Genomic DNA, 6,107 nt, shown 5'->3' on the forward strand with positions numbered 1-6,107 from the left:
GTCCACGGCGTCCGGCCAACCTCCGGGCTTTTGAGAGGAGAGTACCAGCTGTACCAGCACCAGCCCCACAGGATGCGGCCGCAGAGACCTTAGCCGAGCTGGAACAGGATCTAGAGCGTCTGACGACGGATATACCAGAGACCACTATAGATGACATTCCTATCCGACTTCAGCGCTACGTGGTCGCAGTCCCAGGACCTTTTAGGAGGTTCCTGTGTAGGGTAGTGCGGGCAGTGGTCTCGTATAGAGAGCACCACCAGTGATTGGCTAGTCACTTTTGTAGACACATATGACATTTTTGGTTTTTTGTACTTATCATTTTTGCCGATCATAAGGTGTTTTTCAACCTATGATCGAAGACGATGTATATTTTTGACACACTCCTATCTATATATATCATTATTACCGGCTTATTTTGTTAAACATGTGTGATGAAATGTTTATCAATTTAAATTTATGATTGTTAAAAATGTCTATTTAACATTCGAGAGGCCATTGCATCTGCTAATGTATTTAAAGACCTTGGAATATGTTGATATTCAATGTAATCAAATTCACGTTCCAAGAGACGCACCCTCAAAAACAATCTTAATAACACTGGATTTCTAATGGCATAGACTCTATTAAGCTGTAATACAACGAGTTCAGAATCTAACCTCACTATCAAACTCTGAATCCCAAATGAAATAGATTTAGATAATAACTCAATCACTGCACTGTATTCTACAATGTTGTTTGTTGTTTGACCGAGGCTCACCCCATGCATAGAAACTAACTCGTCAGAGGGCGAATAGATAACCCAAGCTGCGGAAGAGATATTCCGTGTACTACGACAAGCACCATCAGCAAATCCAATGTACGTTTGGAGAGGCGTCGACATCTGCAATATCAAGAGTAAAACCAAGATAAGCCAGAATAACGACAAAAACACACTCTTTAAACTAAGCACACAGCCTAAACTAAGCAAACATACCAGTTAAAAAGAAAATTAACCTAACTAGGACTAACTAAATCTCCATACCCACCATTTAAGCATAATACCTCTTTAGGTAAAGTCCATTTCTGGGCTTACCCAAAGAGTCCCCATCAAAATCTACCAGCTCATAGGCCTCTTTTGCCAGCTTTCGCTTGACAGTGTAGGGCCCATGCCACATGGGAACGAATTTTCCAGCACCTAATTTATCGTTAGCTTGATCATATAATAGCACTAAGTCTCCTTCCGAAAAATTACGAGGGGTTACGTTACGGTCATACTGAGCTTTCATCCTTTTTGCATGAGTCTCGATTGCCAAAGCAGCGTCACGTCGAGTCTCATCTAATTTAGCTAAGTATAACAGACGCTTTTCTTCTTCGGAAGTAGCTGGGAGTAATTCGATGGCCATTTGAAGTGATGGAATTTCGCATTCAATGGGCAACACTGCTTCCAAACCATAAACTAGTTGGAAAGGAGTGAACCCGGTTGATGTTTTTACTGAGGTTCGATACGCCCAAAGCGCTGAGAATAACATGTTGTGCCAATTTGACCGATGAATACCAATGATTCATCGGATCATGATAACGAGAACTTTGTTGATGGATTCAACCAAACCGTTTGCTTGAGGATAATAAGGAGTAGAACTATCATGGCATAAACCAAGCTGGCTTGTAAGTTCTGTCATCATAATGTTTCGAAAATGGCGCCCATGGTCAGTGATTATCGCTTGTGGGACACCAAACCTAGCAATAATATGATTGAATACGAAAATCGCTGCTGTTTTGCCGCTTGCCTCGAATGTAGGCATCGCCTCGGCCCATTTAGTAAAATAATCAACCGCAAGGATGATATACGCATGCCCCCGGCCGAGTGAGGGTTACAAGTAATAAAATCGATACCCCATTTAGCAAAAGGACCAACGACAATTATAGGGTGGAGAGGAGCAGGTGGTGTGCGCATCTTGCGATCAAACACTTGACAGTTGTGGCATTTTCGGACCGCAATGATACAATCTTTAAACATGGATGGCCAGAAATAGCCAGCACGCAACACCTTCTGAGCTGTGGCATACCCAGACATATGACCGCCACATGCTCCAGAATGACATTCATTCAAAACCCTTTCTGCCTCTTCATGAGTTAAGCAACGACGAAAAACCAAATCCGCCCCACGACGATAAAGAGTATCTCCAATAATTCTGTATTGTTGGGACTGGAATCGAATTTTCCGGCGTTCCGACTTTGAAGCTTCACGCCGAAAGGATTGGGTTTGGAGATAAACGATTATATCCCCATACCACGGATCTAAAGTGCTGATAAGAAACAGAGATTCGTCCGCAATGGGTTCCTCTGCCACAGTCTCCGTGTCAGCACGCGGGAAGTCACACATCAATTCCGCAAAAACTAAGGATTTCTTAGACTTGGACTTCTCAAACTCCAAATCAAACTCCTGCAGGATAACAATCCATTTGGAGTACTTGCCCCCTAGCAATTGTTTTGTCAAAATATAGATCATAGGGTTGCAATCCGAGATCACTGTAGTTTTACGGAGAAGAATGTAATGACGAAAACGCTGGACAGCCTGAACAGCTGCCAGGGCCAATTTCTCCACATGCGAATATTTTAGCTCAGTGGGATTTAACGTCCTACTAAGATAATATATCACATGTTCCGTTCCGAATTCATCTTCCTGAACTAAGACCATTCCAATGGTGGAGTGGGAGGCGGCGAGATACAAAAAGTAGTCCTGGTTGTAGTTGGGAGGATGCAGCAACGGTGCATGGGTCAACGCGTGCTTAAGTGCATCAAAAGATTTTTGAGCTATCTCATCCCAAGAAAATTGAGCATTTTGTTTCAACAACCGGGTAAAACCCTTTGTAACCTCGGCGTAGTTAGGAATGAATCGACGTAAAAAGTTTGCTTTCCCCTGCAAACTTTGTAGTTGGCGCAAACTCGAGGGAGGAGGCAATTTGATGATAGCTTCGACCTTCGAGGGATCGACGCGGATACCGGCTTTTGAAACAACAAATCCTAGCAATCGTCCCACTTCTATGCAGAAGACACATTTGTGTGGGTTCAACCGAATTCGATAATGCCGACACCTCATAAAAATAGCACGTAAGTGGACAAGGTGATCAGCTCGATGTAAAGAATGAGCAGGCAAATCATCGAGATATGGTTGCACAATGTGCTTGATGTCGTGAAACGCGTAAGACATTGCCCGTTGGAAAGTGGCTCCGGCATTCTTAAGTCCGAAAGGTAATTTGCAGTAAGAAAATGTCCCCCAAGGACAAATGAAAGCCATTTTTGGTTGATCGGCAGGTAGAATATTGATTTGGTTGTAACCGGAAAAACCGTCCATAAAGGAAAATATTTCACTGCCGGCACAATCATCAATTATTTGATCGATATAGGGTGTAGGATAGTTGTCTTTTGGACAAGCACGATTTATATCCCTATAGTCGATACATATTCTTATTGTTCCTTGTTTCTTGTTAACCGGAACAATATTCGATACCCAATCCGTTAACAGGATCGGATAAATGAAACCTGCTTTCAACAGCTTTTCGACTTCTGCTTTAATCGCAGCCACTTTCCTAGGGTTTATTTGACGTAGACGTTGCCGAACAGGTTTAGCGTCCGGGTAGGTCTTGATTTCATGAACAACAATGGAGGGATCAATTCCTGGCATTTCCTCATAGGACCAGGCAAACACGTCGCGGAATTCTTGAAATACGACCTTGTATGTTTGAATTTCGTTATCTGTACACGAGGCACCTATATGAATGTTTTCAATAACTCCGAATTTGACTGAAATGTCGATGGCAATAGTTTGGGAAATGTTTCCCAAATTCAACTCTGAATCAGGATGTTTCATGGGATTCTGAGCGTCCTTGACATATTCAGCTGTAAAAATTGATGAAAAATCATTTCCAAAGTCATCAGTCTCAGGTAAAAACGAAGATCTATGATGAAGATCTTCCCATGGTAGATCGTCTACACTTAGGATTTCGCGAAGTTGTTCGTCAGATGACACGACTTCAGGAAACGTTATCCGTTCTGAGGTTGATGTGAAAAGTGATTCCTCACGGACCACATTCATTTGGTCGAATTGGGTTGAACTGGAGTCGGAAAAAGACTGCACGGCCTCATAAGCAATTTCATATGGACTCAAAGGCATTGCATTACCGAAGGAGTCTATTTCAGATTCAGATGGGACAATCCAAGGATCATCGTAAATAATAGTGTCTGAAGTAATCATATGAATGGATGCGAATGAAGGGTCTGCATTGATGGAAGGAAAGGGAAAAGTTCCCAGTAAACCAGAATATTTAACCAATCCTACACCAACATCCCTGTAAGGGATAGTCGTTTTACCGACATGCTAGATACTCTCTGAAGAGGCTGGGTCGGATGAAAAGTAAACCAGCTGGTCTATCGTCACGATCTTACCATTATGTGGGAACTTTATAACTCTGAAGACCGATGAAACAACCGCTGTCATAGCATAAGACCAACTGCGACCCAAAAGAAGGTTGTAGTCTAGAGGGGCATCAACCACCTCCACATCCAGACTAACGGTTTTTCCTTCAACCCCTATAGGAAAATCCTGAAGAATGCCAAACGGATGGAACCCACGGCCATCAAAGGCCTTAAGAATCGTCAGGGATTGGTTCAGTGAAGGAGAACCAAGCGATCTCCAACACTGAATCGACATAATACACGTAGAAGCTCCTTCATCAATTACAGTCCGATGAATAGGCCTGTTTTTTACTATCACTGGAATCTGGAAAGCCATTTGATGAGGGAGACGCGGTGTACTATTTTCTAGATCAAAGATTATCAGGTTCAGGTCCTGAATATCAACAGCTCCTATAGCCGACAAGAGTAATTTTCGTTGTGCTGGGCATGATTGCAACACTTCCAAAGCCGACATTGCTGAGGGTGAAACAGCTAAATCCTCAACAATGTTATAATTCTGAGCTGCTCTCGCATGTGGATTGAAAGCAGACTTTCGAAGTATACCCTTGGCGGGCGGTTTAATTATCAAATCCGGGTTAGGTTTCTCGATCTGTAGTGGATCGGAACCGGGAGCTGAGGTTGATGGATTAGAATGAGAAGATTCTGCTTCTTTACCATCAACAGCATTCTTACTACCATAATCTTGCGATCGAGTCGCAATCCGTACATGAGACATCATCAATATGGGCTCTTCACTGGCACTCGAGGAAGAGCCTATCATTTTACTCTCCTGCTTCGGAAATGGATCTTTCAAAACAGCAGGAGTTGGGGAACCCTTAACGATTTTCACAACCTTTGCCCGATGAGGGCAATCTCTTGTGAAATGATCTTCTTCACAAATTAAACAAGGATAGCGAGGTTTGCGCTTTTCGTCGTTAGATTCCGACTTCTCTTTTTTCTCCTTTGGAGCCTTGTCTGCTTTATCCTTCTTCTTGCCTTTCTTCTTACCACCGTTTTTTTATTTAGCCGTAGATGACTCTACAGCATGAATATCGGCAGTAATTTCAGGAGAAGATTCTCCTGTCGGGGAGTCCGGTAAGGTTATTATTGGAGAAGAATTCTTTGAGGATTTCTTCTTACTTTTAGTATTCACCGTACCAATCATGCCATCAGCAGCATGAGACCCCGAAAGAGCAGCAGCAATTTGATTCGACTTAGGAAGATCTGGGATCTTCTCGTGCAACGTACCCGACTGAGTGTAAACTAAGTCAAGGTACTGGGCTTGAGCAATGACTTGCTCCTCAGTAACTACTCCGGCCTTAGCTACATCTTCAGTAATCTTCGGTAATAATGATTTTACAAACCATTCAGCTAAGATTTGGTCCGGGATAAAAACTTTCACTAAACGTCTTCGACGTCTCCATTCATGAATATGATCGGAAATATAAGTGGAGGTCGACTGTTTTAATGAAGTTAATAGCTCCGTGCCATTATCGTATCTGACCGGCAACTGAAAATGAGTTAGGAACGAGGTATCTAACTGGCTAAAATTGTAAAAAGAGGCCCGTGGTAACTCAATGTACCACTTGGCCGCGAGACCAATGAGCGTACGCTGGAAAAGACGTAAGCGGATCGAATCATCCGAGATAGAATTTGAAGCACACCAGAGGTGG

Source organism: Pinus tabuliformis, chromosome 2_2, assembly GCF_031772625.1.
Source record: "Pinus tabuliformis cultivar Carrire ecotype Pingquan chromosome 2_2, CPIR1, whole genome shotgun sequence".
Lineage (NCBI taxonomy): Eukaryota > Viridiplantae > Streptophyta > Pinopsida > Pinales > Pinaceae > Pinus > Pinus tabuliformis.